This window comes from Euprymna scolopes, chromosome 16, assembly GCF_053919585.1.
Source record: "Euprymna scolopes isolate OS-2025 chromosome 16, ASM5391958v1, whole genome shotgun sequence".
NCBI lineage: Eukaryota > Metazoa > Mollusca > Cephalopoda > Sepiida > Sepiolidae > Euprymna > Euprymna scolopes.
The window spans coordinates 20,968,031-20,982,517 of NC_136497.1; positions in this window are offsets into that span (position 1 = coordinate 20,968,031).

The following is a 14,487-nucleotide window of genomic DNA, read 5'->3' on the forward strand; positions in this document are numbered from 1 at the left end:
GTGAAGCTTCCTTCTGGGCGATTTCACGAAATTCGATTACAATATAAATATAGGAGTGTGAAATATTCGTTGCTCATCAGTCAATCCCCGGCAACGTCGGGTCTCCCTGCTAGTTATTTATATTTCTGATAAATTTTTACTTATTATTTACTTTACAATCACCTTTAAAATGACGACTTTTCTAAGTTTTCGGGTATGCGGGACACAAATATCGCATTTAAATTTTCCATAAAAAAATAATTTTCCGGATATTAAGCAATGTAGTTTCTTATTTTAACAAAATATACACGCATTTACTCGTACAACAATGGCCACACTTATAACATAAGGAATTACATTGCTTAATATCCGGAGAACTATTTGTTTCAAAAATTTTAAATGCGATATTCGTTTTCAACATAATCGAAAACTTATAAAAGTCGTCATTTTAAAAGTGATTGTTAAAGTGGGAAATAAGTAAAGATTTAGCATATTTCTATATTATTACAATATATATTTCTATATTATTTCAATATATATATCTTTCTGTATACTTTTTCTATGCTTTTTCACATTTCTTTCTGTTTATTTCTATTCATTATTATCTATTCAGCCTCTATACACCTACGTTATATCTTTTTTTACTAGAATAATTACTTTTTTCTACACTATTTTTCTTATGTCAGTTTTTTTCTATATATAATTTAGCACTTCTCTTCTGATGAGAAGTATTGGACTTCGAAGTACCATGTTCTAAAACGTTTTATTCACAGTCCACATGTTTTTCCTTAATAATTTGATGACCAAAGAAAGTTTATTTAATTTTAAACTGTCACAAGTTACTATATATATATATATATATATATATATATATATATATATATATATATATATATATATATGTGTGTGTGTGTGTGTGTGTGCTCTGTAATTACATCAAGTTTCATAAATTGAAAGATTGGTATGAATAAAAGGTGAAACATAATTGAAGAAACATATTTCCACACACACACACACACACACACACACACACACACATACACACACACACACACACATATATATATATTCTAGCAGACATTATTAAATGGAAATGTTTTGCTTTATGATTCTTTTTTTATTATTACTTTTCGATTTTCCATATAATCTGTTTTATATAAAAATCGAAAATATTGATGAAAGTTCTATAATTATCACGAGCATTTTCGATTCGACTCTGAATCATCTTCAGGTTTTGATGAGGTGAAAGTTAAAAAGGAGCAAAAATGGAAAGTAAAAAAGTGAAAAAGTAAAATATACAATAAATTGCATCGAGTGATGGGAGGCTAAAAGTATTTAAAAAGTCGATTAAAAATCGGTTTAAATCTTAGTCGATTAAAAATCTGAATATTAAAATCAACGAGTCCATGGGCCAAGATTGGCAAAGCCCATCGTTTACGTCAGAGATTTTAAAACGTTGTTGCTTTTCTCGAATGCAATGCTATTTATAGTAGGATGATTGGTTCTAATGTAGGATGCTTCAAAAGTTTTTAACATTTTAAAATTGTTGGCGTGTTGTACAATTTTTGTATTATCAACAAGGATTTGTCTAAGATTGGAGGAGGACAGTTATTTTATTAAATGTTGGTATATGGCGCTGGTGTTGTTTAAATGCATAGTGAGTCGGCGGGATAATGTTGTCGTTGTAGGTCCAATGTATGTGTTATCCCAATGTTTATTTTGACAGTTATTTTTTTATTTAAAAATTTTTTTTATTACATTTTCACCCCAAACAAGGCGCATTGCCACTTTGGTGTAGGGGGCTACTATCAGGGGAAACAACTACTGGGGTACAATGTAGGGATTTGGGCAGCAAGATGTTGGTTCACGTTGCACTTGAGCTTCTGCATGTCAGTACAGTTGGGAAAGCAGCTGTACTGACAGTTATATTCTTGTAGGAGGCGTTTGAGCTCATACACAACATTAGTTTGCTCTAATGTTTTTATAGCCGGGGAGGAATTGTTTTTGAAAACGAGTTTTTGAGTTCTAAACTTCTTATAGTAAATAATAAATTTGCTATTAACATGAGTTAATTATCAATGGACGCCGCTTTTAAGTGCATTTTCTTTAATTAAAATTTGGTTGCATTTGGTTTTGGTAAAATATATTAAAAGTTGGCATTGTGGTAGTGGCTAATATTATTGTTAGGGTTTTGTAGGGATTGTGGCGTTAGTTTTATTTGTTCATAAACAATATAGTTGGGAAACTAGTTATTGTTGAGTACCTGCTTTCTATATTGTTATTTCGACAAGTAATGCTTTTCTAGTAGATGAGATCAATTTTGCACGAATCAATATTATTTAATTATAGCTACCTTGTACCGTTGTGAGCACTTGCTTTTAAAGTTTAGAATGCTGGAATTTATGTTTGTTGTTTATTTCTATACATTTAAAAGTATTATTGGATATATCTATAAGGACGTCAAAATGGAGTTTTTTGTTATTATTCAATTCTGCTGTGAACTTAAGGATTGAGGGCTTTTTTAAGAGGTCTTTTAGTTTGTATATCTGTTCATTATTTTCCGCCTCAATAAGTATATCGTCCACGTAGCGAACACACACACACACACACACACACACACACACAAACACAATTAATAAAACATGTTAAAAATACTTTTACAAGAGTTAAAGCATATTTAATTTTCAAAAAGGAGACACAAATTAAATTTTGTCTCATTTTTGAAAATTAAATATGTTTTGAACTCTTTTAAAAGTCTTTTTAACATGTTTTATTAATTCTTTGTTCTTATTATATGCTCTATTTTTTATTTGTTTTTATTGAGCTTTTACATCTGGTTAGAATTACTTTATAAATATTAAGCCTTTTTTTTTGGATTTTCTTTGTAAACTTAATTGTAATTCTTATTATATATATATATATATATATATATATATATATATATATATATATATATATATATATATATATATATATATATACTAGTAGTACCCTGTAACCGGCGTTGCCCGGTGGAAGAGTGTCTCCCATCTCAAAACAAGATATATTGCCACTTGGACATAAGTTGTTGTTGTTGTCGTCGTTGTTGTTTCCCACAGGTATGGTAAAAAACAAAAGAAAACAAAAAACAAAAAACATCGATCAAGCCGTTAAAAGCTGTGGTAATGTTGACTGGTCACTTACCGGTCTCTGCAACTAAAAATAATTCGTCTCAAAGTTTTATTAAAAAGTAGAACTTTATGTAAGAACGAAAACATGGAAGCCTATGCTATGGAAATGAAACGAAGCTTCTTCCGTGTATTTATCATTTATTATACATTTCATTAATTACCGCAATAGTTGGTTGCAATTATGTCACTTATCACCGTAATTAAAGAAAAAAATATATATAATAAAAATAAACACAAAAACAAGCAAAACACGAAACACCCCGAAAACAAATGAAGGTTTTTCTTTTCATTTTGATAAAAACAAGAAAAAACGGTAAGACACCAAGAAAGTGGACCCTGTACACACTCATTCTTTCATTTGTTTTTTTAAAGCCCTTTACGACACGCGCTAATTTTTCAATAGTATTTTAAAGTTAAATTCAAGGTTTTACTATATCTTTTTTATTGAATTGTTAGGTAGCGCGGGTCGTAAACTGCAGAAGTACTAAAATAAAATATAACAAAATACTCAAAGAACAATGTTTGTTTTCTTTCATTTTATTTGTGCGCATTGTTTTTTACGCACCATTCATCAGTTTAAATTTATGTAATCTGTGGGAACATGCCAACTGGATGCTAACGTCTCCAGCATAAGAGACAAAATAAAAAATCGTCGTGTGCACATGGCTCCACGCATCGCTTCCGTTTGGAAAAAGAAAAATAAGAAACCATAAAAGAATTATCAACCAATGGCAGAGCTCCGCGCCGAAAATAAAGGCCTAAAATATCACAGCCGCTGGGAGCCGGTTTACGACTATAAAATGAGGGGACCAGAAAGAAAAGAAAAGAGATTCGCCCAGCTGCGTCAGTGAACGCACGGACATTCTTCCACCCGACCTAAAAAAAAGAAGAAAAACACAGGAGGCGAAGACGCCGCGCTGCTAGTTGTTGATAAATGTAGTCGCCGCTCTCAAGTTAAAAGCCTGGACACATATCACCGAAGTAGCACGACCGGCCGCCCACTTACCACCCCCGTCGTCTGAAAAGATAAGTACGCTTTGTTTAATTATACTACCCTACAAAAGTTCATTCCTTATCAATGCATACACACGCTGGGCTACCATTCTCAATTTTCCTACAACGTTTATTTCTCTTCCCACGCATAAACAAACAATAGTGACCCGAACTTGAGATGAAAACACGTTTCCTTTTCTTGCTACAACACCAGTCCTGCAACGAACATTGGTTACATACGCGCGGATATGTTATAACTAAAACGTTCATTTCTTTCAACAGCAAATAAACGACGTTTATCTTATCCATTAATTGAGTCTTTGTTTCCTTCAATTCCTCATTCGTTTCATTATTCTTTTGTAACGGGATTGGGGTATTTATATATCCTAGTCCCCTACAAATCAGAAACTAAACTAGTTGGTTTTAAAATGTTTATTACAGTAAATTAAAGGTTTTAAAACAAAGTTGTTGCATGAATTTTCCTCGAAGAAAATGTCGAAGAAACTGAAAAATTCAATTTAATAAAAATAAAATACGCGCACGTAAAAATGCAAGAAAAGAGAATATAAAAATAAAGGAAAATAAATAAGTATACGTATGTTAACTGGATAAAACAAAACTGTAAAAACGGAGAACCCTGCATAAATGTTAAAACATTCCAAATGGAAAAAAAGAGTACGATCCGATGACTGGGAGTGAACGTTCAACCCGTAGCTTACGAGGATATCGCTGGTATAAGACATGTTTTATTCTATTTTAAACAATTCAAGGAAGACGGCTAAACGCGCATGCGGGGTTGACGAAAGGAGCGATAGCCTCGCTGAATGGGATGTTCTCAAAAATGAAAATAAGCAAACACGATGTAAATAATGACCCCTCCCACAAGAAAGAAACGAAAATTGGGTGTGAATTAACAGTTATAACGCCTGATTGACACAAATAATACTGTAAAACGGCTTATTTCTCTCTCTCTCTCTCTCTCTCTCTCTCTCTCTCTCTCTCTCTCTCTCTCTATCTATCTATCTATCTCTCACTGCCACTCTCTATCTCTCTATCTCTAACTGTCCCTCCCTCAAGTGACTATAAGCAGAAGTAGTTTTGCATAGTTGTTTATGATTTTGGGTGTCCGTTGATGTTCATTAAATCTAATAGGATCGTCAATGAGTTATTTTTGGAGTGTAATATTTTCACAAATAAACAATAAAAGTTAAGAGTTTCTAAGTGGAATAATTCCGTGAATTATATAAATTAAACATAAGAATATTGTTTACGTACCGAAACATGGCGGTGTGTTTTATAGTTGAGAACTATTCATTTATTGATGGAATGACCGAATAGGGGAATTGTAGAATATATACTTCTCATCCAATCAGCTGAGCCGGACATTTTAAAGGGAGAAATCATTATTTGTGTCGGATGTCGAGGGCAAGAATATGCGATTGTGTAGGAAATCTGTAGTCAGGTAATGACGGCTAACACCCAGAAATAGTAGAAAAAAGTATAAAAGCACTCGATGTAGAATAGAGTCGTAAGAAGACTTGATAAAGTGAGGGTAAAATTTGAGCTACTTCCTCTGGAGGATAGGACGATGATGAACATGACGCTCCTCGGACTAAAAGTAATATTTTAATATTATGAAATAATGTGTATGTAATTGCGTTCCATAGCTAGATAATGTAATGGATAATAGCGTAAACATAATATTTTATAAGTGCCATCTGTTATTGTCAACTTATGGTAGTTTCATCCAGCGAAGTAAATTGCACCTCTTTTATTATATACAACACACACACACACACACACACACACACACACACACACACACACACACACACACACACACACACACTCTCTCTCTCTCTCTCTCTCTCTCTCTCTCTCTCTCTCTTTTGGAAGGATTAAATAGTTATTATGAGGTAGGCTGATATACCTATTTATAGAATAATGGATTTATCCAAAGACTATTAATATTGTTACATGTGACAAGGATGACCAAAGCCCCCCCCCTCCCTAATTTTTGAGTGGTCTTGTGCCTAATTTTTTGTTTTCTGGAACATTTCCTGAAAATAACATATACATAACTTAATATATTGGGTAGCGTTTCGTAGCACTTATGGCTTCAGAATCATGACACATACTTCTGTAACATACTTTTGCTAATAGATTTTTTGTTAGCTATACCACTGTGTTTGTTTTGATAATTACCGGCCTGCAAGCCAACAACAATAGAAACGATGGTGATGATGCTTTTAGATTAATTAAAATTGACTTACTGCCTGGACATTCACATCTATGAGAGAAGAATACTGGATGAGGTATGCATTTCCCGCCATTAAAGCAAGGCTGAGAGTCGCAAGGGTTCATCTTCTTATCACACCTTGGTCCTTTAAATCCTGAAAAGTGTAGAAAAAAAACTTGAAATGTTTTTTTGCTTATAAGAAATGATAGATAAAATCTGTAGAAATGGAGATCCCCCCCCCCATGGAAAATCGAAATCATTATTTTTCGTTTCACAATAAAATGATTCATAATTGCATATGGCACCGTAGCCAGAGAGAAGAATAATATGTTACCTGATATTATTATACTTAACATATTTTGCCTTTCAATGTAGTAATTATCAGAGAAGGGACTGGAAGTTCAGTTGATATCTTTTAGCTTATATTTTATACAAATCGCTCCAAACAAGGTATGAAGCCACTTGATGTAAGGAGCTAAAAAATAATACTTTAAGGTTAAAAACTTGCCCACCATAAGTGTTAGATAGAATAGATTTTGACCTAAAATCAGCAGTTCTTTCCCCTTTTCCAGAAAGATCACTCATGGAATGGTGGACTATTGTTCAAATTTATTTAGAAAAATACAAAAAAAAAATGTTTTTAATTTTTAATTTACCATTTGTAAAATAAAATTAGATTTTCTTGTTTTTCTTTTGTCACCCCAAACAAGACATATTGGCACTGAAACATAAGGGGACTATTATGATAGGGACCAGATTTAGGTAATCAATCTGCATTAGAAGTTAGGCAGCAAAATGCTTGTTCATATTACATTTACATTTGTGCATATTGCTATACCTGGGAGCAGAGAGAGAATTCCAAAGGTAAGCAATCTGAGGAAAGAAACCATAAGAATAGAAAAACTTTTAGCATTTAGTGACCTCTTCAGTTTTGCTGCTGGTCAGGTGGGTCAGACATATTTATGCTTTTTGTATTTTCAAATTAAATAAAACATTGTGTGGTAGGCAATGTGATTCTTGTCAATTAAGATGAAACTTTGGTTCAATTTTATGGAAAGGGTTCAAAATTGAATAATAGGACTGTAAGCAAAAATTATGGCAGATATCGCGTGTCCTTTTTAAAATGGATTTTTCTGGCCTGAATGGAATTTTAAAAACAAAAATCAAGTATTATGGTTCATTTGTGTTTCTAAACAAAAGAAAAAGCAATAATATGCAGCCATTTGTTTTGTAAAAAAAAATAATCGAACTGAAATTAAAAATAACACAAACCTCATTTGATTGAGTTAGGGTTAGAGTTATACTGCCTTTGGAATTCATTCTCTGTTTCCTGCTTCCCTGATTGTACTAACATGTTGAAATTTAAATGTAATGTTTGCAGAATGTGTCGGTGTTTGTATTGTGTGTTTGTTTTATTTTATTTTTTATACTTGTGAACATATTTGCACATCTTCTCAACGGCTGCCAATGTGAGAGATGACGGCTGCCAGAAGAGAAGAAGAAAGAGAAGACTACAGGAACAATGTTAAGGTCAATGATGTTGTCGAGTGAGGGGCCACATGCAAAAGTCACAATTAGTGTGAACATCGGTGAAGCATATTTTTTTTACAGTCACTTTCACACGAGCCAAGTAATACTCATTTGCAAACATGGCTCTGGAGTCGCTAACCCAAATGCTTAACTCAGACTTTTGAAATTTTAAAAGACACGACTCTGGTGTAAAAAAATATTTCACTCGTAATAATTGGTATATCGATATTAGTGTTGGGACGATTAATCGGAATCGGGAATCAGAAAAAAATCGGAACTTTTTAGGGTATCACAACTAGTATCAGAATCGGAAAATTTTGTGCCTGTTTTCCAATGCCCAAAACGATCTTATTAATTATTGTTTTGTCTGTTTGTGTGTTTTTTAATTTAATTTTCTATTGCTTATATTAATAAAATAATGATGAATATTTATTACTTTTAGACTGCAAGTAAAACTAAAATCTATAGATCATCCTCATCCCAAGTGTATTTTTACGTATGTGAAAACATATTTACAAACTGCATGTTTTTTAAGCCAATTCAAAAGTTAAAACAACAAAAATTCTCTAACTAAGTATTCAGAGATTTTTAAAGAATCAGAATCGGTAATTGTATCAGAATTGGGAATTTAGAACAGAATCAGTAATTGTACTAGAATTAGGAAAATATTGGATCGTCCCATCACTAATTGATATATTACTAAAACGTTGTTAAGGTTGCTTGTCACTTTACACGCATCATATGTGAGAGAAATGGAATGACGTAATAATAAAAAAAGAAATTTGGTCGAGCAGACATTTTATCTTAAGAAAAGCTTGGGTTGCTGTTGAAGTGAGTTGGATGATTTGTCATCATTAATCATCAAGCTCAGATCATCTATAAGATGAATTCTATAATTGCTTGTATTAGAATAGAAGAAAAAAGAGCTCCATATGGATTTTGGTCTCTTACCTTCAAGGCAATGACAAAAGGCTTTGTGATTGATCACTTCACAACGACCTCGATTTTTACACTTCACTTCGTTCGAGCAGTAGTAACCATCTGCAAAAGAAAACATATTTCATCTTTGTTTCTTGGTATCAAATCAGACATTTGTATCAGTTTTTTTGCTCGTAGAATAGACTCGTACCTCCTAGACCTAAACAGCCCCGACAAACACGTATAGCAGCAGAATTCCACCCCTTCATTGTGGCGGTCCCTGGATGCTGCAGGGCCTTCTATTTTAGTAACTTCTTCTCTCAGACTGATGAACGTTAGAATTCCCTTCTCACTTCCCTGACTGTACTAACGTGCAAAAGTTTAAATGCAATATGATGGCTAGGGATTTTTATCCTCAGCCACAAAAAAAATCAACAGATATTAGACCATTCCTGTAATGATCCAGTGCCTGTTGATTTTGTGGTAGGAGTTAAGTTCTGTGCAGTTCTAGGAGGTCTGCCCTCCCAGGCTTTGCGTTTTCTATTTGAGAAGGGGTTAGTTTATTGCTAATCGCCTGAGGCGCGCTCACTGGAGAATGCCGATGCGGCTGCTCAGGCACTTTTTGTAGGTAAGAGTGAGCCTCTTTTAAATTCTTGTAGTGCAAGAGAGCTAAATAACTCACCTTCTTGCATTGTCCCCTTTAAATATGGTGCAAAATAGTAGCCCCTTACGTCCAAGTGGCAATATTCCTTGCTTGACGCAAACATGAGTAAAATAAATATTATTGCCAGTGATGTAAATTTTCTAAATTTGATATACAATAGAACCCCAGAATATGGTGGCTAGAATACGTTTTTTTAGTGGAAAATTATGTTTTTCCAGACTCTGATTACGGTGTTATATATAATGTTACTAGCAGTTTCGCTCGGCTTTGCTCGGGCCCTTTGTACTGTTCATAACTTTATGTGCATATGTATATATATATATATTAAAACGTTTGACTCATTTCCAGTTAACCTACATCTAAAATTTTAAGTGTTTTGACCCAAAATTGGCGGAGGAGTTTAGTAATCTGCAAAGATCAATTCTTTCAAATTTGACCTCTTGGCAGCCAAATTTTTGCCCCAAACATAATTAAAAAGCTTGCTGCATGTCTGAATACCCTTTATGTAAATTTTATAATGTTTAAAACCCAAAATTGTCTAAATAATTTGCTAGAGACCGCAAAGGTAAAATCTTTTGAAATTTGACCCGTTAGCAGCAAAATTTTCGGCTAAGAACCGATTAAAAAGCTTGCCCTATGTCTGAACACACTTTATGTAAAATTTCAAATGTCTGAAAACCGATTAAAAAGATTTACACAAATCTCAATACCCCTCGTGTCAAATCTCGAATGTGTAGACTGAAAATTAACAGAGTAGTTTGGTAGGGAAATGTACACACACAGACAATTTCACTTTCATCAATATATGGATTTGATTATATACATGTGTATCATATACTGTACTGTATGTTGTTACTAATTTTTCATGCCGTATCCCGGGGTTCTACCGTAGTAAAATATTTGATATTAAATTTATGAATAGTTGCACACGTGTTGAGAATATTTGATTCTCACACACGTTGCAACAATGATTGTGTGTTTCCTTATATCATGTGGGCACGAAAGATTAAACATCAGTCATTAACATACATTTAACGTCTATTAAAACGTCATATTATATTGTTTGAAGGCCATGCTAATAAGAGATTCTTCGATTATTTTAAGATTACAATCATGTAGGGTACAAATGTTGTATATTGAACTTCCGGGCGTCATCGAGTTACCTAAGAGAGAAGATCATTATCGTTATAGAGATGTAAAAGTTATGAAATACGAAATATTCAGAGAGAATGTTTCGTTAACAAAAAAGGAATGTTATTGAAACGGATTATGTATTTTAGAATAATAAATATTATGTTAAATATTTATAAAAGAACTTTGGATTTTTAGAAACATAAACAAATAAGAGACGTTGCGAGCCTGTATGTGCTTTATCGTTATTTTCATGGCAAGTGCTCGTATGAGCTCAAATCTATGGGCTGACTTCCACGAAAAGCACTCGTCTAGCTGAAACGACTATCAATAATTTCCCACACTCTTTATCTGTGCCTAAACCTAAATGTAGATTCCATGAACAAAGCTTCTTTTTTAGAACTGCACGCCTGCGGTACTGTGTTATGTTTTCCTGTTTTCCAATTAACTTCAGTATGGTCGTCTTCAAGTCCAACGTGAACAAGTTCTTGATAAACCATCCCCTTAAGTAATCCAATTTACCAAATTTCCACTATTAACGATTACTGCGATATTTTCCCATTGACTACCGTACACTCATTATATTCGGGTGGATTCCGGGCCTTGATAAGTGGGGACTCCTTTGTAAAAAGCAAAAAAAAAAAAAAAAAATAGATTTAAGTTTTAACAATAACAAAGGGTGACTTCGTTATGTAATGCCAGAGAGTCAATTAACAAAGAAAGGAATTTCATATATTGTAAAACAGACGAGTTACAGGTTAGTTTTCAGTTTGGGAGTTTTAGAATTGCAATTGTCAGTCGTGAAGCGTTCGGCTGAGAAGTTAGAGAGACGTAATTAGCAAAGAGAAACAACGACCACTCTAAGAAGAAAAGACAACCATAAAAATGAAAAAGCGAATGTACGATATAAAATATAAATTGGTTGTCATGAGCGTTTTCTTTCCACGGAAGATATATTTGTCTGCAGCGTGGTAACCAACCAGGAGAGGGAGGAAACAAAACAATGTATGTGTCTTATCTCACCACCTCGCAACAAGAATATATATATATATATATATATATATATATATAGTGCCGGAAAAAAGAAAGTTCGCACTTGTCATTTTTTCAAAAACTGCAAATTTAAGCTAAATTTAATGTAACTGTTTTAACAACCTATACCTCATTTGATTCGCCTTTTATTCCTCTATAATTTTACATGTTCATATTCGGCTTTTAACTGAAATATTCTTGTGTTCACGTCAATTAAAAAAAAATAACTTTGAATTGAGGAGGCAAATAGAAAGTCCGCAGCAACAAATTTGCTTAAAACTAGCTTAAATTATCGCCCCTAAATCAACTTAAATTATCCACCAACAGGCAACAAAGAATCTCTAATCGTAATTGTTGTTGTTTCAGGTTATACAACGTAACAGTTAGTCTATATCCCACGACTTTCTCTTAGTGATCGTCAGGAGTTCATTAATCTCCACCTTTCTGGTTTATCCAATCGAGAAATTGGCCGCAGATTGAAATGTGATGAGAAAACGGTATGAGGACTGTGCAAAAGCACCAAAACACCGGCAGTGTTCATGATGTCCTTACATCTGGTCGTACTAGAGTTACTTCTAACAGGGAAGACAATGCTATCAAGATCTGCAGCCTAAGAAACAGATTTGAAATGGTTACCCAAATCCAACAACAGTGCAATTTTGTAAAAAGTGCTCTCTTTCTATTGTCAAGAACAGATTAAAGGAATTTAATTTGTGAGAATATGTTGCAAGACGCAAGCCAATGATTTCTGTAAAAAACAGAAAGTGCTGTCTGGACTTCATCAGATGCAATGAAGATCATGACTCTTCATATTAGTCAAAAGTGCTTTTTAGAGACGAAAGCAAGTTCAATAGGCTAGGCAGTGATGGTAGGCAGTCCGTACGAGGAAAGACGAAGAATTTAATCCTAGGTGCTCAGTTTCAACGCTGCAAGGTGGTGGAGGTTCAGTTTTGGTGTGGGGCATTATTAATACCAATGGTCCAGGGCTTATAGTTCGCTTGCAAGGTCGAATTAATCCGACCAAGTACATTAATATGTTGACTGAGCATTTTCTTCCCTACTTTAGTCGGAATTCAGATGATAGGAAGCAAGAAAAAAATATACTACTTCAAGGTCAAAAACTAGCTAACGATTTCTGTTAAATGAATTTATAACCCAAAAAACAAAAAATTCTTTCCCCTTTTGTCAGAAACGTTGCTCATGGAATGTGAGGACTAAAGGACAAAATAAGAGACGCAAGAGTTACGAGGCACTGAAAGTCAACCCAAGGTTCGCTTTCAACTCTTTTAGATTTACAATTATGTAGGGTTTGTGAGTGTAGAAGTTTTTTGTACTGGAGTCAATTATCCACAATGGATATAACTCCCAGCTATACTTTAAGATGAATTAGTTTTTCTGTTTTATGAAAAAATAAATTTTTTTTCAGTTATTTATTACTGAAACATAACATCAACTGTAAGCAATTAAAAAGATATTGTATTTTACGTTTCAAATATAATAAAAGTCCATTTTGAACAAGTGTAAAATTATGGTCTATTACCTCCCTTTAGAATGTAAATTGGTATTGGAGAATAAAAGTAAATTAGAGTTGTTATGCAAAGCATTTCTAACAACCGTGAATCACTCATGGCAAACAGGCTGCAAAATTTCGCAAAAAATAATAAAATAATTAAGCATTCTTTGGATGCCAAGTCGGGAAAAACGGAAAAGGTTGTAGAAATATACATAAAAGAAGGACAGTAGTCTAACACCAATTTTACCTTGAACTACTTGTTATTGACGCATTTTGCTGCATCCCCTGGAAGTTCTTTTCAAAATTCAGGGATCCTGATGGAGAAATTGGTGGTGAAACCTAGTTGACATAGTGTTGCATTATTATGTTGTTATTGAAACAAGTTCACTCAGCCATGCTGTTTTATGTCTGATTAGGCACACAATGAATATTGCATACTTTCTTAGCATGCCACGGCTCTTGAAATCAGTGTTTATTTAAGGATAAGGATCTTTTGAGACTGCAGTGCTCACTGAGACAACAGCATAGTGATCATTAGCGGAGGAAATTGGGTAGAAATTAACTATTTAAGGGGTTGGCTTAATAAAAAATTGTTTACATTGGACTTGAAAACGATTATGCTGTAGTTGGCAGGAAGGCAGGCTAGCGGAACAAAGTTCCACAGCAAAGCAGTTCTAGGAATGAAGCTTTGGTCATGGAATTTGCATTTAGATTTAGGCAGTTTAGAGAGTGGAGGAAATTGTTGATAGAGTTGTAGCTAGATGGGCGTTTTTTGTAAATGTTTGGCGGGGAGACTGATTGAAGCTCAGACAAACACCTGCCATGAAAATAATTATAGAGTGGAGTCAGATTCGCAATGTCTCTTCTGTGGGGAAAAAGGATACAGGGAGAAGAAAAGGACATCAGCTACTAGATTTCGAAATCCGTTTTGAATTCTATCAATATAGGATAGGGTGCTTCGAACGACTGCGCCCCCCCCCCAGATGTGGCAACAATACTTTATTTTAGGACGTATTTGGTTCTTCCACAGCTAGAAGATTGCGTTGGGAGTAAGATATCTTCATGAGCGGTAGAATGGCGCAACCATATTTCCAGCATAGGTTCCTTTTAAACGTCTTGTCTACTGTGTTGTATATTGGACGGTTGTTAAGAGGTCAATAAGTTACGTTTGGCATGCATCTGAACATAGAAAGCGGAAGTAATAAACACACGAGTCACGTGACATTATCAACAAAGACAGGACATGTTATTAGTTAGAAACCGATTAGAATCATGTTGGTGTGCATTGAACAAAATGAAGTCTTAAAAAATCTTTACA